The sequence below is a fragment of the Pinus tabuliformis genome, chromosome 4_2 (assembly GCF_031772625.1).
Source record: "Pinus tabuliformis cultivar Carrire ecotype Pingquan chromosome 4_2, CPIR1, whole genome shotgun sequence".
Classification (NCBI taxonomy): Eukaryota; Viridiplantae; Streptophyta; class Pinopsida; order Pinales; family Pinaceae; genus Pinus; species Pinus tabuliformis.
The window spans coordinates 161,249,527-161,273,527 of NC_142304.1; positions in this window are offsets into that span (position 1 = coordinate 161,249,527).

Here is a 24,001-nt window from a genome sequence, read left to right on the forward strand (position 1 = left end):
TTTTGCAACATTGCAATTTTGTGCCTATCAAAGAATTCTCAATACAATAAAATGGAAAAATGAGCTTGTAACAAGAATGTTGTTACATTTTTATCATAAATATCATGTTGTTACAGAGCTTATAAAAAGAAAAATGTGTGTCAGTCGCCACAAAGTGGTTTTCAACTGGCACAATTATCTACCTGCACCCCATAAGATGTTTTCATAGGCAGATTTATTTATTTATTATTATTATTTTTTCTATTATTTTCTTATTTTTTTCTATTATATATTTTTGGTGTATCAATTGCCAACAAAAATTAGTTTTCAACTGCTACACTTATTGGATTTCAAGAAGTTGACATCACATGAGAATTTTCCCCTGCCTCCATAACTTGGATATTATATCCTATGACAATGTTGACAACTGAATCCTTTGGGGTAGGTTTATGATATAACTAGAGATGATGTCCATTGGAAAATAATGGCACCTTGGCATTGTCTATGGTAACTAATCTCACAGACCCATTTTCAAAGACTATCTACCTCGTAAGGACCTAGCCACCTAGTGCAGAGCTTCCCTTTGAAGTCTTGGAATTGTGAATCATATAGTAGATCCCAATCGCCTTTCTAAAACATCTTCTTTTTTATAAATTTTTCATGCCACTTAGCCCTCTATTGTTGGATTATGTCTATTTGTTGAATGGAAACTAGTCTCCTCTCATGAAGTTCATTTAGTTGATTTAACTGATGTTTCTGAGTTGTATTCAAATCCAGGTTCACTTGCAATGTTGTTTTGAGCATTTTACTTCGAACTCAATGGGAAAAACTAGGTTTTTACCATACACCAATTCGTATGGTGAAATTCTAGTAGTATTTCTCTATGTAGTTATATATTCCCATAGTGCTTTTGGAAGTTTATCAACCCAATTCCTCTAGTGTTTGGCTACAATATTAGTGATAATTCCTTCTATAACCTTATTAGTGCCCTCTACTTGACCATTTTCATGAGGATGATATGGTGAAGTAATTTGATGGCAGATCTTGAATTTCTCAACAAATGTTTGGATAAAATTAGATGCGAATTGTGGTACTCCATCTATCACTATTTCTCAAGGTATTCCAAAGTGAAAAAAAAAAAAAAACAAGTCTTCAAATAAAAAGTCTAAAACAACTTATTTAGTTGCCCTGGTTAGTGCCTTTTCTTCAACCCATTTTGTGACATAGCTTGTATAGACTAGAATGTAGGACTTCTATTGAGATGAAGGATTAATTGGTCCTATAAATTCTAAAGCCCACTTCTCAAATGGTTCCAAAACTACTTGAGGTTGTAACAACATTTCATCTAACCGAAGTGGTTGACCCATTCTCTGACAACTATCACATCCCTCTACAAATTTATTTGCATCCTGAAATATGGTAGGCCAATAATATCCAGTCAAAATCACTTTATACCCTACCCTTTTGTTAGAAAAGTGTCCTCCACAAGATTCCTCATGGCAGGTTTTGAGGATATCAAAAATCTCATCCTCTCTCACACAACACCTCATCTGATGGTTTGACCCTATGTAATAAAGGTATCCCTTTACCCAAGAATATATTACACTATGTTGAACAATATTCTTCCCTACTTTTGAGGATAGATGTTGTGGAAATATCCCTGCATCAAGATAGTTAGCTATGTTTGCATACCGCAGTGAGTGATTTGAAATAGAAAAAAGATATTCATCTGTAAAGGAATCTTCAACGGGCATGCAATCAGTATTAACAATTAACCTAGAAAGAAAATTAGCCACTACATTATCTTTTCCAGGATTATCTAAGATTTTTATGTCAAACTCTTGTAACAGAGGCAACCAACATGTTACCCTACTATTAGTGATAGGTTTATTCATTAAGAAATGAATGGAAGAGTGGTCAGTGTGCACAAATATTTGATAACCTATGATCTAGCGCCTAAATTTATTAATATCATGTACTACTGCAAGAAACTCTTTTTCTATAACTGTGTAATTTAATTCTACTAGAGTCAGATTCTTGCTAATGTATTAGATGGCATATGAATTCTTATCTTCAAGTTGACCTTGCATAACTCCTATGGCAGTCTTAGATGCATAAGTTTCTATATGGAATGGTAGATCCCAGTTTGGTCCTTGCAAAATAGGAGTTGTTGATACACACTGCTTTAATTCTGCAAAGGCTTGTTCAAATTTCCTTGTCCAGCCAAATTCCACATCTTTAGTAAGCAAAGAAAATAATGGGGATGAAATATTTGAAAAAAAATCTATAAATCTTCTGTAATACCCTGCATGTCCCAAAAAACTACATACCTCTTTTTGTGTTTGGGGAGTTGGAATTTTCACAATTATTTTTATCTTAGCAGGGTCTAGCTTTATTCCTTCAGCAGAGGTATAACTCCCAAGCACAATTCCTTCTTTCATCATCATGTGACATTTCTCAATGCTTAAAGAAAGATTAATTTTCTCACGTCGCTCTAATACTTTTTCGAGATTGGCTAATGTTGGTTTGGAATCATCACCATAAGTCATCCATGAATACTTCCAAATAGTCATTTATCAAATCTGCAAATATTCCTAATACTGCCCTCTAGAAGGTTTTTGGTGCATTATAGAGTCCAAAAGGGAGAACTTTGTATCAAAATTCCCCCAAGGGAAAGTAAAGGTGGTTTTATCTTGATCCTCTAGAGAAATCTATATCTGATTATAACCACTAAACCCGTCTAGAAATGAAAAGAATTTCTTTCCAGATAAGGTGTCAAGGACTTGATCTATAAATGGAAAATGGAAATGGTCCTTTTGAGTGGATTTTTTAATCTCTCTGTAATCCACACAGATCCTCCATTTTCCATTATTTTTAGGAATAATGAGAAGTGGAGACACGCATTGGATGTCAGAGATGGGATAAATGAAGTTGGAATTTAGAAGTTTTTGAAATTATTCTTTTACTACTTATTTAAGTGTTGGGTTCATACATCATTGTGGCTGCCTAACTAGAGTGCAATATCCCTTTAAGTAGATGTGGTGGGTGCATAGGTTAATGGGTGCATAGGTTAGGGTGAATGCCTTTCTTGTCTTTGTAATCCCATGAAAATTCCTTTTTATGTTTCTGTAACGGCTATAACAACATCATGTTTTGTTCAAGAGTCATATTAGGATTAATATTTAAACTTTTTCCTGTCTCTATTTCAGATGGGCTGCTTTTGAGATTAGGGTTGGTTTTCATATGATCTAGACTCAAGTCTTCCATGGTATTTTCTACCCCTAGAAGCAATAAGGGAATTACTGATAAATCCATTGATAATATCATCCTCTATTTCATTCTTAAAATATTGGGTTTTTCAAAGAGTGAGGAGTGGCTAGGAATAATTTGATTCATGTTCAAATTCATCCCATAAGGGATTTTCCAAATCCTTACTTGGTTTTGCAGGGGGGTAAAGGTTGAGGTTCTTTGTGGCTTGTCCATATGAAATCATCATGTATCCTAACCTACAACCTATGAATGCATCTGCAGTGGCCAACCAATTCCTTCCTAATATCAAGGGATGTCCCCCTAGATTTGATTTGGTTTAAAAAATAATAAAGTTTGCAGGATACCTCCAGGAATCCACTATGAACACTACGTCCTCTACCATTCCTTCAGGTTTAACACGTGACCTATCTGCCAGTTCTAGTACTATAGGTGTTTGTCTCAGCCTGTGTAATCCTAAAGTGGTGAAGACCTCCTTGGTCATTACATTGATTGCTGCCCCTAAATAAATTAATATATTAGAAATGGGCTTTTCATCAATATAAACAGTGACTGTAGGATTCCTTGGATCATTATATTTAGTCAAAAGAGGCTAACCAGAAATCAATTCTAAAAATTTTCCCATCACATGGATGGTAACAGGGTCTTTGGGCTTCCTTCTAGATTTCTTAACACATAGGTCTCTTACTAATTTTGCATATATGTGGACATCCTTAATGGCTTTCAGCAAGGGGATCCTTATGTGGAAATTCTTTAACTGCTTGTGAAAATCAGATTCGAGTTGTGGAATCGTCCCAGTTTCAAGTAGTCTTTATGGATATGGGGGATCCTTGGTTACCATAACAATTGGATTAGTTGTCATAGGTGTATCAAAATTTTTGAATCGGTTGTTATAGGTGTAACAACCTCATCGATATCCACAGTATCTTCCCTTGGTGATTCACAATCCTCTTCAGTAATAACAGGGAAGGTCTTTAGATTTACTACTTTTCCTTATTGAAGGTGAATCTCATTACATCCAACAGGAGTGATGCAGTAAATTTGGAAAGAAGTGGGGGATTCTATATTCTGGGTTGCCTTATTATTTCAATTAGGGTTGGATTGTACAAGTATTTTGGGTCATATGGGAGGAGTAAGAGTAGATGACGAGAGAGGTAGTAGTTGCAATTGTTGTTATACTGGCAATGCAGGAGGGACTGGAACTAAATATATTCCCCTCCAATTCTGAGGCCAAGAATATGGCTGAGATGGAGGATACTGAAAAGGTGGAGAAGGAGACCATTGGTTCCACAGTGAAGGAAATTGATCTAGAGGAGTGGAATACTGACATGGAAATCGTTAAGCATTATATACATTATTCCATAGATTAAAAGAAAAATCTTGAGACATACTTGGTGGTTGTCATTGCCAAGGCTTCTTGGACCCAATAAAGTAAGAAGACTGAACCTCCTCACTTGATTCCTTGAGTGATGCTTTCAGTTTGGGAAGTTATGGATAGTAGCCTGTATAATTCTCTAGGTCACAAATATTGCACAAGTTGATGTTGTTAACTCTACATTCCCTCAAGGAAAGTTTCTCTTTACATTATGGGAAGAACACAACCAAAGCTTTGTCAGCTTCATCATGTGCCTTTTTCACTTGTGTTGCCATCAATTGGGCAAATAAGGTACTGAGAAGATCAGCCTTGAGATTTTCGAACAGATTTCTAATCTCGGCTCTGGTCACACCTCCATTTACAGATGTTGTATTCTAACAAAGGTATCTCGTGCCATACTTCTCCCCCATGATAATCCTCATGAACACCTTAAGCAGAATTTTACTATCTCATCAAATGGATCCTGAGATATATCTCCTTTTCCCAATCAGTTCAACATGTCAAGGTAGTTTGATCTGAAATGTGAAATATTAGATTGTTCTCTCAATGTGTGCAAGGATAAAAATGGAACTGGTAGGCGATTTATTTTTTTATCCATGATTGCTCAACTAAAAATACATGAGAAAACTTAAACAGACATTATAATTTAAACCATTAAAGTACAAGACGCATAAGCAACAATTAAAAAGATGCAAATCAGTTTGTTGACAGAGTTTGTCCCTCTTGGACTACGTCTCCGAGTCCACTTTTAATTGAGAATCCACTGTATTAGGAAGGTGCTGACAAATTTTCTTACAAAGAGAATCCAACTGAATCATGTCCTTTGACATGGTTGACTTTGTCCAATGAAAATTCTCTGACTCATCTTTCCAACGACCATCTTACAACAAAAATCTTACATCAACAAGCTTACCACAACAAGTGTTGAATAGAAAAAACTATGGTCGATTTCTTTACACACAAATTGACCCAACCGACTAATGCACGTAGGCACCATTAGATGTTGTGTTAATATGGATCTCTAATTTTCCTTCCATTGCCCGCCTCTGTGCCCAATTTGGCTTCAAGATGACCAATCTATGCCAAGTAGAGCTCTGAACTCTCTTAATGATTAAGAACTTGAGTAAGGATGACCTCTACCTTCCTCCAAAACTTCGAAATATTCTTCAAAGGATTCTCTCTTATTCAAGCTGCTTGTCTTCAATCTGCTCTCCTTTCAAAGGATTTTTCTCCTACTCCTTTTATACTAAACTCCAAAGTTAAATTTGGAAACTTTGTTTCAACAAAATCTTTAAAAAGCCATTGAGCATTCTCGGTGATACTTTGTTATATCTCTTCGACTATATGTAACCCTTGAATTTGTTCCCAATGTTTATCCAAATAACCATTTTGGAAATCATTCATCGGATTTGCAGCATCATTATTTGTTGGTACATAGTTTAATTAACCCACATGCCAACTGCACTAACATATAACAAAATTAATTTTAATTCTCTGCACTTCAAACACATTACCTGTACTTCGGTGTGTTGTACTAAGAAACAACCCCCCCCCCCCCCCCCCCCAATTTTTATCTAACAATAGCTAGCATTTGAGTTATAAATGGGGACCCTTTTTAAATTTTTAAGCCTAGGACAATAATGCCTAACTCTAAAGAAAAACTTAGCAAAACCTTGCAAAATGAGCTAAGGAGAAAACTTATATCACATATCACGCTTTTTCACATCACTATTTTATAAATACTTTATGAAATTGTGATATGAAAAAAGGTCTACTGCTGCGATAACCTCATCTTGTCACAGCGCAATCGCATTTCGCAATTCGCAAAAAACTTGAACAAGCCTTAGGACAAATGTTAACGATTTTCAAAATTCGATATTGCGAATTTCATAATTGCATTTCGCCCAATATATCTGATAATCGTTACATGGTACCCCTTTAAAGACCATGATATATGATTAAGGAGGTAAAGTGTGCAAAATAATTATGTTTTAAATAATAAGAACAAATGAGTTGACAGGTTATTAAATGTTTAGCAGCCTGAGGGAGGATAATCATTCTCCAGGTTATGGGTAGTTATAATCGAATATGTCATAAAAACATTTCTCATGATCCAAGGTCATTTCACAGAGGCTTTCAGTATTAATTACTTGATATCATCTGCGCTGATATATCTTGTCTATTTCAGGCAAGCGACAAAAGACATGTCCTTAAGAAACGTGATGCAGAAGCAAACTAAGAAGACCACTATTGAGACAGAGGATATAGAGATGGCTCCTATATTTTTTGATACAGTCTATGATGCAGCTGGAGGCGCAACAACTTGGGAAGTAATTTACAACAGACTGGAGGACGAGTGTCCTAAAATTACTATTACGAGAGCAACAGCTGGGTCGACAAAGCCTTCAGGACCTCAATGCAGGGATGCCTCCTGTTCTTTCCTTCATAGGATAGGAGCAAGAGCCAAAATCCTTCCCTACACAGACATGATCAGATGGGTGGTCGAAAACCTTATCATTGAAGATAGGTAGTTCAAGAATTCAAGGATGGAGCTCGTAGGATCATTCATGGCAAAAGACTTGCACGCCATGTATCACATACCTAACCCATAGGAAATCTACAACAGCACATTTATGGCTAACTTCGCAAAGAATAATCCAGACCCCTTCAAGTTAATTCAGACTTGGAGAATGTTAGACAAAAAATTCAAGTATGACAAATCGAGTATGTATGCAATAGCCTCTTTGGCAAACCCCTACAATTATGCAGCAGCAATGTTATGTAGACTGTATGGACTACCAAATAACACTAAGTTTTCCATAGAATGGATTCCCTTAATTGATTCTTGTGTTAATTCCTATATCATGAATTGACTTTCTATCTTATCTGACAACTTAGCCACCTCCATTATTGAATATCGACAAAAGAAAGCCTCCGCTTTAGATAACCTCCCTCCATTCTATTTATGTGCTTATATTATGGATGTTATTTGTTTTTGCACGACATTTCCAACCATGGGTTGCAAATGGAACGCACAAGATCCTTACCCAATCCATCTCATTCATAAACAAATATGGGAATCACATTACATACCTCACTTCTACAAGATATTTCATTCTATCGTGTTTCCCCTACACCAAATGATTTTCAATAAGAAAGCCCCTAGGTTTTCTCAAGAAGCTGCAACATACCTACTTGTTGTAGGCAAGTATTTCATTGAGGAATGGTTCACCTACATTAGGGTTTTTGGTAGCACTGCTGATCCACACGTCCTTCCATTATATGTTTCTGATAAGCTATTACCAAGGGAGATTTCCTACCAGACTGTGGGAAAGGCCCTGACTAAAGTTCTTAGATATGGCAAGAAGTCATTATGGCCTACTTTCCCTATCAAATGTGGCTCTTTTACTTTAGCTAATTTTGTTCATGCTACTAAGGAATCAACACAAATGGAAGCCCTCGGGCTTCATACATTGCCCACAAGGCAATTCAATCCAAACAAAGTGGCATACAATGTCACTATAGGACTAAAACTCAAGGCATACAATTATGGAGATAACTACTTTGAGGATTTCTTACAGTCAGCAGTTTCTTTCGAGCAAGAACTTGAATGGGAAAAGGGTAACCTGAAACCCGAATATTTTCAAAGATTTTAGGAATTCAGGAATGAGAGGCTTCAGGTCATTCAAATGCATCTATTAAAGCCCAAGGATAAGCCTACCCCAAGTAAAATTGTCAATAACGTAGCCCCTAGCTCTCAAAAGGACTCTCAAGTAAACACTGAGAATACAACAGACATAAGGAAAGTCCAGGATGCAGACAATACAGCTGAGTCCAGCATGAAGCCAGCCGAAAAGTAGGTAATTGACACTCCAGCCACAAAGATAAGTTTAGAAGCCTAAGGCACTAGTTTGGAGTAGGAATGGGATCAATTCAATCAGAAATTGCAAGACACCCCGAAATCTCCAAATACTCAAGAAACAGAGGAATTCAAGACAACTCTGAAATTTCATTAATATACAGAGCCGAAGTCTGTCGACAAACAATCTACACATATGGATCAAGAAGCAACAACATCCCAGCATGCTAAAATCATCCTTACTCTGCCCACATCAGAAATTATTCTAAAAGTGACAGAGATACCTCCACTTGATGTATTCTATAGCCCTCTCCACAAGGGTGTAGTCCGAAGGCAAAGGAAAAGGAGAAGGGTATATGCACCTGAGTTCTCACCTGGAGATGACCCAATGGATGTTGTTTGAAAAGACATGCCTTTCAATCCAACAAAAAACTTGACTAGATTGTCACAGTTCACAGGAGCATTCGCGTTGGCCACTATGGATAAGGCTATTGAGGTGTCTACTCTGCTAAAGGAAAGAGAGGGAATAATTGTGAAGCTCGAACAAGAGATCGAGATAGAAAAAGCAAGCGCAAACAAGAAGGTAGTTGAGCAGCTCGCACAATTGCAACAGGACATGGAAGTCTTGAAAATAAGCCATGAAGCTGACTTATCAGCCAAAACAATGCAGCTCCATGAATTACAACAATTCTTGGAGAGGTACAAGGATGTTCCTACTGCTGGGGAATTCATCAAAGAGGCTCTAGAACTAAATTCTCTTCTAGTCAAGCAGCAAGAGTATTTCTGCTAGAAGATTGCACACATCACTCCCTACCTAATTACCAGTGACCAGCTCACAGATAGAGCCATTGACTAGAGAACGGAGTTTAATGATCTAAACACCAAAATATCCTAATTTATTGAATGGAAAGAATTAGAAGAGGGAAAGAAGGCCAATCTACCCAAGATTGAGGAAACTCACAAAGACATCCTCTTCATTGATTGGGATGCTAGGATAAAACAAGCCAAGCTGGCAGTCGCAAGGGTAGCTAGAGTATCAAAGAACATCAATAAGGTAGTAAATCATATCCTATTCCCTACCAATCTCATGAAGGAGGATAATTCGAAAGAAATGCCTGACTCAACTACTCTAAGCAAAGGCTGGCAAGAAAAAGCGGGGAAACAAAGAGATGCAATTACGAAACTGATTACGACTGATTAGGAGTTGTATTGGCAATATTTGGTCAAGCCACATATCCAGATCATGTTCCCTCAACTGTTTCCTCCATGCGACTCAAAGGATGTTGCCACCTTTCGCTGATGCAGCCTTTACAGGACAGCTCAAATCTCATTTCGAGCCACCTCCTCAAATTCAACCGATGATCGGTATTTGTGATTTAAAGGAAAAGTTGGCAGATACAAAGTCATCCTCTTAATTTTGATTAGTTGATCTCTGTTTATTTTTGGAGTTAGTTACCTATGTAGGAGGAAGGTTGTTTCAAACCTCCTCAAATTTTGTATAATCTATTTTTGCATACTTAGTTAGAATAGTATTTATTCCCTTCTCATGCATTTAGAGAAGGGTCAAGAATTTTATCAAAAACATTTGCAAATAATGCACTATTGTAAGTTTTTGAATGCTTTGGTGAAATGATGGAACATGATATTTTATTTTAGATATCAAACTACCTTCCTTTATTGATGCACTTATGTATTCTTGGGAGCCAATTTGATTTGAAGGAAGAATTTGGTATATGTCATTTGTCAAATGAGCAGCACTTCATACATCTAGTACTATTATTGTGTATGCATAATTATGTTTACATTTAATTAGCGGCAAAACTTTCTTTTCATGAATTATATGTGATATTTATTGTTTCTATGAAGCACTAATTGCACTTCTATATTGATGCCATAACTGAGATTTTTATTTTCATATATAACTCATTAGACATGTGATATATTTTATAAATTCCTTTGACTAACTATTTAGTCAAAGGAATTATCTTTTACGTTATCATCTCCATTTAATTGTGTTCAATCTTTATTATCACATGTTAAAAGGATATCTTTGTAGATCGCATACCATGCAAGAACACCCGGGTTTATATTAGAATAAGTTAAGTTAGAGAAATTGCATCATAGAATAAGTCACTTAGATTATCATTATTCTATTGCAAAAACACTCATGAACCACCCACTCTCATCTTAAAACCCACATTGGGAAACTGGTCCCATTATCCCAAGTCGGAGCCATCACTTTAAATAGAAAAGGAGTTGTCTTAAGGTCCGGACCAGGTGGTTATCTTCCATGTTTCGGCAACAAAATTCTGAAGCCACGACATTTTGGTGATAGAAGGAGGGAATTCAGTTGTGAATGGCATATAAACCTAAAGATCATTCGGAAATCATTCACAAGAGTCAAAACCCCTCCACTACTTCTATACCTTCTAGATCTCATTTAGAATCCCATGACCAGGAATCTGAAGTTATAGAAACATCTCCCTCATCTCCTGAAGTATTAAGGCAACCACAATCTCCAGATTATATTCCTGAATCTCCCGAAGTTCATTGTTTGATACAAAAACTGGAACAAATATCCATTTCTGCTGAGAAACTAGAGACACCTGAATTATCTGAAGAGAGTGTTACCTCCTTATTACAACAAACTGGTGTATTAACTAGACTACAAAGTGAGAAACTTCGGGTCACTCCTTTTGAGTTCCCTATCCCTCCACAATGTAGGAAATTCACTTCATCAGTATATGAATCAGATACTAGCGATATCACTTCACCTTTCCACCTATCTATTCCTTCATCCACTTCTACTCAATCCACTACTTCTCAAATATCCACTTCCCCTGTTAGTACTACAATTATTGGTACTGACCCAGTAATAAGTTCTTCGCCATCTATACCTACTTCTGGACTGACCTTCCCATTTTCTCATTTCTCAACTCAAGTTATGGCCAATAAACCTGCTCAACCTTGGACGAATCCTAGTGTTGTCCTCGTTGCAAATCCAAATTTGCTTCCAGCAAATCCAGAAAAATGGTTGGTTAAGTATAATCCTGATGATGCTCTCCCGGCCAAAGAATATCTAAACAATTTTATGTTAGCCATGAATCTCAACGGGGTTGCACATGAAGATGTTTCAATCACACTGTTTCCTTATACTTTCCAAGGATCTGTTGGATCTTGGTATTTTTCCCTTCCAGCAAGTTCAATTAGAGACTAGAATACTTTTCAAGAAGTATTTCTTGCAAAATTTGGTGATGACAAAACTATAGCATCCTTGATCAATGATGTTTCTAATTTAAAAGCTAATACAGATGAAAAGATCAAAGATTTCAACTCCAGATTTAACAAATTGCTAAACAAAATCCCAGCTACCTCTAAACCTGTTATAGATGTACAAATAGAATGGTATATATCATCTCTTCCTTCTAATATTGCAATCTTTGTAGATAGGGCCAATAAGGCTACCCTTGTAGAAAACATGAAAGAAGCCCTGTCTGTAGAAAGAAGAATCTTAGCTTTAGAAAAAAGATCACAAATAGATGAGAGGAAGACCAAGAAAGTAACGTTTAAAGATGACTCTAAAAAGAAAACTTCAAAGGACCCTTTCGATCTGGAAGGCCTTTAGAAAGTGTTAAAAACAATGTCAAATGAAATGGTAGAAATTAAAAAACAGGTTGCAAAATCTTCTGCTCCTAAAAGACCTTTCCGATCATTCAAAAATAACTCCTCTTCTACATCACAACCTCCAAACACCATTTCAAATGCTGAATCTGACCAAGAATCAGCAAAAGATTCACCAAACAATGAAGAAGTTGAAACAGAAGAAGAAATTGAACTAAATGGGATGTGGGATTTTATTCTCCCAACTGAAGAAGAGGCATAAGCAATGCTAGTAACTGCCAGAAGAAAAAATTATCTTGACACGTATACCACTAATCAAAAGCAAAAAGTTGCTACTTCTGCAAAAGAGAAAACAATAACTAAGAAATCTAAAACCAACCAAACCAACCCTATTCCTCTACACTCCCCGAATCCTTCAAAAACATTGGTAATCTCAAATACGGTCGAATACAATATAGTGGAAGACATGAAAAAGACAAGAGCTAACATCACATTGCATGAGCTTACTAAACTCAAACAACAACAGAAAATCTTGTTAAGAGAATTGAAATCAGTTCCATTATATCCCCTACCATCTGTTGTAGTTACTCAAACTGCCTACAATATGGGAAAACCTCCTTCATCCTCAAATAAAGTAGATCCTTCAGATCCAATCGATCTATTTCTCATGTCCCTCCCTTTATGCTTACTTATGAAATTTTCAATGGGAATGTTCATAACTGCCTTGTTGACTCAGGAGCCTCCTCAAACATAATGACAAGATTTGTGTGTACTAAATTGAACATTACACCTCAAAAATCTACAGTACACATAGTTCAGTTAAACAGGATGAAAGTAGAGGTACTTGGAGAAATAACATCAGTTTCAATTAGGATTTCCTCTAATCCAAAAGTTTCACAAATAATTGATATCTTAGTGGCTGATATCCCTGAATTTTATGGTTTAATTCTCAGCAGGGATTGGTCTAAAAAGTTACACGGTTATTTTGCAATTGACTGGTCTCACATGTGGTTGCCACACAACAGTAAACCAAACCAAATCAGGGCATACCAAGAAAAACTCATGAAGTATGCAGTCACAAACCTTGAGGGAAGTAATGAACCTATTTCCTTCACTAATAACATCATTCAAAACTATTTAGCAGAGTCCTCTTTAGGATCTTTTAATGCTCAAAAGTCTCCCTTTTTAGAAAATGTTGTAGTTTCTCAAATTGAGAATTTCTCACAAAAGGATGCTTCCAAGTGTTTAAATTTACTTGATAAAGTTTATAATGACTCTTTGTTCTGGACTCTCTATTTTGATGGTTATAAATTAGAAGATGGTGCAAGATACATTTTGATTAATCCGTAAGGAGAGAAAATTATGCTGGTCTGCAGACTTGAATTTCAGTGTACAAATAATATCACCGAATATGAAGCACTAATCCAAGGACTATATAGAGCCATCGGTATTAATGTCAAATACCTTCGAGTCTATAGTGACTCTGAAATAATTGTGAAACAGGTGAAAAATACAATTCATTGTGTTTTTGGGCATCTTAAACACTATCAATCTTTAGCTCAGAAATTGACTTCTCATTTTTCTGCTTTCAACATTTCTTTAATACCTATACTCCAGAATGCAAGTGCTGACTTACTTTCCAATGTGGCATCTAGACTTATACCATTAGAAGACTTTAGTCCAGACATATTTTCAATAGAATTAATATTTAGGCCATCTATTCCCGACAATATAACAAATTGGAGAGTATTCAATAATGATGTAGATATAGTAAATTTCCTTACATCAGAAGGATCATATGAAGAGAAGATCATAGACGAGCATGAGCATGATATAGAAATAAAAAATAATATTGATCTAAACCCAATTCCTAAGTCTGTGGTTAAGATGGAAGATCTTTATGATTTGAAAGATAGATTCAAGAAAATTACTAACTCCAAAACTCAAAGTTCTACTCTGAGATTTGAAGTAGTAAACCTAGGATCAAATGAGAAACCTCAAAATATCAACCTAGGTCTTGACCTAACATCTCAAGAAAGAGCATCATTCATCAGGTTATTGAAAACATATAAAGGTGTCTTCGCTTGGGATTATGCATATCTCAAAACCTATGATACCTCTATAATTCAACATACCATACCCATGACTTCAAATGAAAAAATAGTTCAGCAGAAGCTTCGAAAAATTCACCCGAACCTTGAAAGTCAAACTAAATCAGAATTGAACAAGCTTATGAAAGTTCCCTGTCAGGCATTCTAAATGGGTATCGAATATGGTAACTGTGAGGAAAAAGAATAGTGATATTAAGATCTGCATTGATTTTAGAAACCTAAACAAAGCTTGCCAAAAGGATAATTTTCCTCTGCCTACTATGGAACAAGTACTGCAATCAGTTGCAGGTTCCGAATTAATGTCGTTTCTAGATGGATTCTCAAGATATAATCAAATCCTTATGCATCCATATGACAGATTAAAGACAACATTCAGGACCAAGTGGGGAACATATGCCTATCAGAAAATGCCTTTTGGACTCATAAATGTTGGTGCCACATTTCAACGTGCTATGGACATTACCTTTAGAGGTATAATTAATAAATCAGTTGTTATTTACTTGGATGATATCACAGTCTATTCCAAGGATAGGAACAATCATTTAAATGACCTCAAGCTCATCTTTGAGAGATGCATGAAATATGGCATTTCCTTAAACCCCAAGAAATTTTATTTTTCTTTACCAGAAGGAAAACTCCTTGGGTTTATAGTATCCAAGAAAGGAATTTACATCGATCCTGATATAATCCAAGAAATATAAAAAATACCCCTCCCACACAATAAGAAAACCATGCAATCACTCCTAGGCCAAATAAATTTTGTTAAACAATTCGTCCCAGATTTTTCACAAATAGTCTTACCCCTTCAAGCGATGATAAGAAAAAATGCATTTTTCAGATGGAACAAGGATGAAAGAGATTCATTTGAGTTGATAAAGAAAGCCATTATTAATTCCCCTTCATTAACAACTCCTAACTATCTCAAACCCTTTGTATTATATACTTTTCCATCTGATACTTTGTATGCTGCAGTTTTGACACAGCTAAACGATGAAAATGTCGAGGCACCCATCTCCTTTTTCAGTTCTAACTTACAAGGCACCGAATTAAATTATTCAGCTGTAGAAAAGCAAGCATTTGCGGTCTTTAAAAATTTGAAGCATTTCAAACCTTTTCTTCTTAAAACCCATACAAATATAGTTGTACCCTACCCTGCAGTAAGAAAACTACTGATTCAAAGAGAAGTAGGGGAGAAAAGAGCTAATTGGGTAACTGCACTCCAAGAATATGATGTATAAATCTGGCCAGCTAAATTTGTCAAGGGCCAATGTTTTTGTAGGATGCTAACAGGAGCTTCGCAGTTTCCATTAGAAGAAGATCAAGGTAATGAAGTGAAAATATGAGAGGTAAGCCTCAGCGATAAGCAATCACGATATGTTGATTTGAAATTTTATCTTAAAAATGGATATGCTCTTATGCACCTTAATTATCAAACAAAGAGAGCTTTAATATTAAATTCAAATCAGTATGAGCTAGTCAATGACGTATTTTTTAGGAAGAATTATGATTCAGTATTGCTAAGATGCTTAGAGAAACCTGAAGCTGAGAAAGTCATGCACGAATTACATGATGGACTAGCTAGAGGACATTTTGGAGGAAATACCATTGGTCACAAAATCCTGCATGCAAGATATTACTGGCCAGCGATATTTAAAGATGCACATGAATATGCAAGCAGGGAAAATTTTAAGAACCCCCCCTAAATTTATAAATATAATAAATGGGCGAATCTCCATGGTATATAGGAAAAATGAAAGGCGATTTTATCAATAATATAATTTGTATATATAATTTTTTGGCGAATCTCTCACCAAGCATGGCGAATATTTTACTCAATTATAAAATCTTGTAAGATCTTGGCGAGTCTTTCACTAAATAATAAAACTTTGTAAAGTCCTAGTGAATCTTAGCATAGGCTACATGCTGGTTTAATTCCCCCATTTAAATAGGCTACATTCCAGGTGAATACCATGGGTCAATACCATGTGCCATTTTGGTGAATACCATGGGTCAATACCATGTGCCATTTTTACCCCATTTAAATAGGCTACATTCCAGGTGAATACCATGGGTCAATACCATGTGCCATTTTGGTGAATACCATGGGTCAATACCATGTGCCATTTTTATTTTTATTAACTCTAATATTAGGGTTAATAATGGTTTTTTGCATGGTATTAATAACAATCTAGTCCATGGTATTTGTCCCATAGTATTTTGGCCATAGGTTTCACCTAAATATTTTTTGAGTGTTCGTAAATATAAGGTGACTTATGGAGTAAATATAAAAAAATGTTTTATTTGTTTACCATACCTCTCGTTTATTTATATTTTTATTAATTTACCATACCTCTTTTACAAATATGGTATTTGGCCCATAGGATTCACTTAAATAAAACCTCTTTCTTGAGCCTTCATAAATATAACGAAGGTTATGGACTAAATATAAAAAGAGGTTTTATTTATTTACGATATGTCTAGTTTATTTATATTTTTATTTATTTACCATACCTTTTGAGTAAGTATAAAAAGACGTTTTATTTATTTACCATACCTCCACTTTACTTATATTTTTATTTGTTTACACCCTTACATGTATATAAGGTGACTTATGGAGTAAATATAAAAAATGTTTTATTTATTTACCATACTTCTCATTTATTTATATTTTTATTAATTTACCATACCTCTTTTATAAATATGGTATTTGGCCCATAGGATTCACTTAAATAAAACCTATTCTTGAAAATGGGCGAATGGATTCACTTAAATAAAACCTATTCTTGAAAATGGGCGAATGGAAGGTTGTAAGTCCTAATTTCAAGGGCTAAATTTACCTTTTTTACCCTCTCCCTTAAAATAAGGTGGGCTATTTGAGGTGATTTGTAAAAATTTACTATGATACAAAATATTCGCCCACTAAAAATTTAAAACCCCTTAATTTCGCCAAAGGGCGAACATTCGCCCCTAAAATTATCCTTGTATGCAAGGAAGTGAAAAACTTGTCAAACTACAGCCAGAAGAGAACGAAATCCAACATTCACTTTACAACCAGTTAACATCCAACAACCATTCAAACAATGGGGATTAGATATAATTGGTGAGATTATTTCTAACTCTTCCAAGCATCATAGGTACATCCTTACAACTACTAATTACTTTACTAAGTGGGTAGAAGTTGTCCCATTAAATATAGCTAATACGAAAAACATCACATATTTCATTGATCAGTACATAATTACCCAGTTTGGCTTACCCTCAACTTTAATGTTTGAAACTGCATCTTACTTTTCTGGGAATGCAATGGTAGAATTCTCTCTTAAGCGAGGTTTCAAGATAGATATTCAACTAATTATTATCCTCAAGGTAATGGATTAGCAGAATCAACAAACAAATACCTCATTAGAATTATCAAAAAAACTATTGATCAAAATCATAGGAATTGGCATAAAGCATTAACATTTTCTCTATGGCAAGACATGATTACTCATAAAGCCTCTGTTGGTTTTTCTCCTTTTGCTTTAGTTTATGGAAAAGAATTTGTCCTTCCCACAAACGTAACAATCCCATCTCTTGCCCTAGTACAATTTATCAATGAAATCCCTTCATCTTCTTTCCAGGCTAGACAATTTAAAATTTTCAAACTCAGAGAAGAAATAGAAAAGGCTAAAGCAACCCACTTCCATCATCAACAATTAGTCAAAGCTTTTGATACAACTTCTGCCAGTAAAAAATCCTTTGAAGTAGCTAACTTAGTTCAGAAACGGGACAAGGCACGTGAGGAAAAAGGTAGACATACCAAAGTCCAAAGACTATGGCTTGGGCCTTTTCAAATTATTGAAAAAATTGGACCATCGATGTTCCTTTTACAAGACTTGTCCAGTAGGAAAGATTCTTTTCCCATTAATGGGAAAATGTTGAAAAGGTATTTTTCTTAGGAGATAACCTCTTCTAGTTTTGTAATATATTTCTTCTTAGGAAAATAATGGTTAACTAGTATTTACTCCTGGCTTTTCAAAATAAGTCTTTGATAACATTTCTGATTTTTCACTTTTATAAGAAAATAGGAGTTAAAAGGAACAATTACGACATTTGAGTACTAAAATAAAATTCATCCCTTTGGAAAAACTTAATATTGCCTAAAGACATTTATTTTATGAAAAAACTCTTATCTTTATAGGATATTAAGGTTTTGTTATCAGTCAAGAAAAGAATCTTTAACCTAACAAGGACTCCCTATAGAGCGGTATCTTAAAAACTCTATCATTATCACCCAAAACCCTTAAAGGCCAATGGCCCACCCCATCTATTAAAATTTTCCTTTTTTAGAGTATAATTCTAAAATAAAATAAAAACTTAAAAGATAAAGAGTCTCATTACGAGCTTGTTTACCATGTTCATATGGAAGTAATTAAATCTGATATTACTAATACTTCATATCAAAACAAGTTAATAGCTAATGATCTTCTTGATCAGAAGGCAAGGGGTCTCATCAAGAGCAAGCTTGTTCAGCTTACTTACAACCAGTGAATGGCATTGTCATCAGTAGGTTACTATGCCTAGACAATGTCTTTTAAGGGAAAAGATTACATTCAAAAGGTTAAAAAGAAGGGACAAAGTCCAAGAGAGATTCAATTCAAACGAATATCATTTTGAAATATGAAAATTCCTACAAATGGGATAATGGATCATTGTTGGTTAAAAGGTAACCCTGTCGAGGCTATGAATGCCCGTTGGTAGTAGAGGCTCTATCTGTAATAAATGAGTAAAAAAACAAAAAACTAATCTACACGAGGCACCTACTATAGTATTTTAAACCTTATTATTGACTGAGGCTAAAATTTATATTTCTATCATTACAGGGGTGAAGTAATTAAACAGATGGGCCTGAGCAAGTAATGGTGATTAAAGAGAAACATTTTTTACCTTATAACTCATGAAATCATTATTCTTATAACTCCAATTACTTTGAAAGTTTTTAGAAATTTCAGAAAACTACTCAAAGATAACTGGTTATCCCAAGTGAATTGCCAATTTTTGTACTACGAAACAACCCCCCCCTTTTTTATCTAAAAATAGCTAGCATTTGAGTTATAAATGGGGACCCTTTTTAAATTTTTAAGCTTAGGAAAATAATGCCTAACTCTAAAGAAGAACTTAGCAAAACCTTTCAAAATGAGCTAAGGAGGAAACTTATATCACAAATCGCATATCGTGCTTTTTCACATCATTATTTTATAAATCCTTTACGAAATTTCGATATATGAAAAGGTATCCCACTGCTATAACCTCATCTTGTCACTACACAATCACATTTCGCAATTGGCAAAAAACTTGAACATGCCTTAGGACAAATGTTAACGATTTGTGAAATGCGATATTGCGAATTTCGAAATCGCATTTCACCCGATATATCTGATAAGCATTACATGATACCCTTTAAAGACCACGATTTGCAATTAAGGAGGTAAAGTGTGCAGAATAATTACGTTTTAAATAATAAGAACAAATGAGTTAACAAGTTATTAAATGTTTAGCGGCCCGAAGAAGGATAATCTTTCTCCAGGTTATGGGTAGTTATAATCGAATATCTCATAAAAACCTTTCTCACGATACAAGGTCATTTCACAGAGCATTTCAATCTTAATTACATGATATCATCTGCGATGATATATCTTGTTTGTTTCCGGCAAGCGACAAAAAACATGTCCTTAATGTTACAGGGAAAAGTGTCTACTCAGAACTGCTTATCCCACTAAGGTGTGACAGCTTCCTTAGAAACAAGCAGAGTAAAGCTACTTTCGTTTTTCCTTTATGAATTATAGATAGAGAGGAACAAAGAAGACCAACCTCTGTCTTGCGCTAATCTCCTGGTTTGATTCCTCTCTTCCTTGATAGTCTTTCGCTACTTGTTCCTTTGCACGCCCAGCTTCACAGAGTACCTGTAAGATCACAGTAGCATAGCACTATACAAAGACATGGATCTATAATCATAAACAATCTAGGATCAGATGTAAATTGACCATACAAATGCAGCAAACATGAATAACACAAAAGTATGGAGGAAAACTTGAATAACTTTTATTGATAAACAAGAAAGAGCCAAGAGGAGTTACAACTAGTTTTTCTGACCCAGCATCAACCTCTCAGTAAGGAAACCCCTCTTCACCTCATACAAAGCTTAGATCACCCAACAATCTGATGTTTGTCTCAAGAAACCAACAACAATTCCTTACAATATGCAAAATTCCAGCCTCTGGATCTCTGGGATGAGGGATCCATATATAGATATCTTTAACGGAGATGAGTCAGCTTGTGATTTGATTAGTGTCTTCTCTCTGATAGTTCTTACTTCCACTTGGAGATTGATGATCTCTTACTCATCCTTGGTCGAATTCAGAGAGGCAAGTGTCACAGGAGAAGTTTCTGGAAGCTTCCATTGCCTCTCCACCTCGCGGAATGACACTGCCATTTTTCATTTCTCGCCCATCGCACCCCATAGAAGGGATTTCTGAAATGCAACGCACCCACACAGTGTATTTAGGTGAGATGCAACGCACTTAGCCTGTGGAGCAGCTGAAATGATCCTGTTTTGACCAATTCTGAGCAGTTTTTCATGGAGAACTTCTGGGAGAAGCTGTAATCTATTGACCTTGTTCCTTTAGGGGTTAGAACAACACTTTTAGGGACTTAGGAGCCCTTGGTTTATGGACATTTCATGCTTGGGGTTGTAGGGCCCAAAAATGTCTATAACAGTTGCCCCCTAAAGCATGAGGTCATTAATCTTTTGATGTCGGGTGAAATGCTTTATTATGAGGATCCGAAGTTCTTTCAAGCTGGGAGGAGACCTGTAATAAGATACAATACAATACATTATCCTCATAATATTTTCATGATCTTGCTGAGGCGGGCATTCCCATGCTCAGCTTTATAAATTCATTTTCATGTACATAAGACAGACAATCGTCTGAGTGTAGACTGATGATTCTAATAGAGCCATCATCCCTTTGATTGGATGATTATCTATGCAGCAATGATGTACATTTGATGTCTTTATTTTCCTGAATATATATCGCAGCCTGGATAGATGAAACTAGATCCGGGGTCTTCAATCTCGTTCAATCTTCACTCAAAGTACAATTCTATCCATGTGAGAGATGTTCTGAAGTCGAACATGAAAAGACATCGCTTGATTACCAGCCAATAATATAAGCTGTTAACAAGCGCGAGAGGAATCACCGATAATGATAATGACCCTCAAGGTACTGCAGTAGAATTCACGTGGTGTGAATAAAGGACTTGGCGTCGAACACCATGCAAAATCTTTCGGTCGAATGTCATTGATGTAAACCTATCGCTGGAAGTGAGAAACTTGCCATTGAGGCATGCAAGCTTCAAAGTACTGAATGGGGTGTTCCTAGATCGACTTCTTGGATAATGAGCTGATGTCGACAAGAAGTGATCCGTCATAGGAGGGCCTTAATGAATCCCACATCAATGACACGGAACGGAGCAAATGACTTTAATGGAGGTGAAAACGATCTGGTGATATAAGGTTCAGGGTGGCGGTCATGAAAGAATGGAGTATAAATGTATTGTAGTGGGTGAGACACAGGTGAATTCTCTGAATGACTTCTCTTGAACATATCGGTGACACTGATGTGATGGATTTGTAGCATTAACCCCAAATGTGGATGGTATGATGGGACCATGGTGATGTGACCGGTGAATGAAACAACCCAACCCAACTTGGATGCGGAGTGAAAGTGTCATGTTCAAGAGCGACTTGCTACCAACAAAGTTTCTTCAAGTTTTCTTCCCAATTTTTCCCCAGTCATTGCTGACTAGTACCTCTTTATTTTTATCAAGCTTGAGGAGGATAACATATGCTTGTTCTATAATTTTCCCTTCGGGCAAACCCATCTCCATGTTTTAACGAGCCTAGCGATAGTGAAACTCGTTCTCGTCTAGAGACAAGTTTGTCGCTATTAAAAATTTTAACGAGTTTAACGACAAAGATAACTCGGTCCTTTTCAATTTTAAAGAGTCTGAAAAGGAACGTAAAGATAACTCCAAAATTCCTTTTTCGTCATCTAATCCCCTAAGTCCGAAAAAGTATAAAACAATACAGAAGGGATGAATTTTCGATACTTTTAACGAGCCGAACAAAACAAGCGCTCGATCTTTTTGTGTAATAATCCCTCAGGTCCAAAAAGATTAAAATTTAGAGGAGGGATAGCACTTCCGGTCTCTTTAACGAGCTGGAGAGGCCAATGGCTCGGAAATCTTTTCATATTTTACGAGTCAATTGAAAAGAGCTTAAAGGAGACTCGTCTTTTGAGGAACAAGTGATAAAATGGGTAGCAACTGATTCCAGGTAAGGTTTGGAATTTTCCAATCACGGCAGTGTTACAAGGATGGCTAGTGAGATCACTCTTCGCAGCTGTTCCTCAAAATGGGTAAACAATCAAATGGAGTTGAATGATCGGCCAATGCAAAAGTGGAGGTGACGGTGCAAACACGACCAAGGCTTTAAAGGCTGAAGTATTACATTCACGATGGTTATTTACCAGAAATTGGTTCATTTTTTAATGAGCTTAAACTCTGGGGGAACATGTGCTCATTGCTTATGTTTATTTTTTAACGAGCATGAAGTCTGCACTAAAACTACTCAATTAGATGGTCCCTTTTTGACTTTACCATAAATAGATTTGTTCTTTCAAAGATTGTACTGTATTTTCAATTGCTTCATCAAACTAGTCAGAAATGAACAATATATGCTTGAAAAATGAGTCAGAACACTTAATATTTTACTTCGAACTTCGTGAAAAGTAATGAAAAAGTGTTTTTACCTCTCATTTTACCATTTCTTTTGAACTTTGGTTTGTTGGAGCTTTGGAGGTGCTTTCCCCCTTTGATTTTCATCAGCTGATTTCGGGAGATTCTGTGGACGATTCTCGGCGCCGTCTGGACTAGGTAGGTGCTAAACTTGAGCTCTTTCATTTCATGCTTTCCATTTTGCATTTTGAGCTTGATTCCTGGTTTTTCTGAGCCTCTAGGGTTTGAAAAACTCGTTCTGCCTCCAGCGCACCCTCTGTGTGTCGAAAAGTGCATTGGATGTTGGCCTGTCTACTGGCCATCTGACATGCAACACACCCAGAGCACTACTGTAGGTGCGATGGGCGCAAAGAAGGAATTTTATGCATAGTTTTTGATGGAAATTTTGCCTATTTCTTACCAAAATCAGGATCTAACTCTTCTCTTGTTTGTTTTTCAGAGATCTTTGGAGTAAGATGACTATTACATGGCGAGATCCGGTTACAGTAAACGTACTGCGGAACTGTGGCTTGCTGAAGTTTTTCCGCATTTCTAGCATGAGACAACAGATCAACTTACTGCAGTATTTGCTCGATGCTTGGGATCCTACCAACCAGGTGTTCCAGATCAGGGGCAAATCCATCCCCTTGACTATAGTAGACATCTATTTCTTGACTGGCTTGTCGAGGCGGGGTGCCCCCATCTCTTTATCAGGTTCGGCCTGAGGAGGTGAATCTGTGAGAGACTATGTTCGCTGGTATTGCAGAGAGGGATATCAGCCGAGTAAAGACGGTAAGATCATCATCTGTGATGTCACTGACAGGTCCCTCAGGACTATTCTGTTTACTTTTGGTAGGATGGCTGGTGGTGCGGCTCTTCATGTAGCCAACCCATCTTATATGCAGTATGCCTTGGAATGCCTCCAACCGAAGGTGTTCAACTGGTGCGACACAGTACTTCTTGTGATGAAAG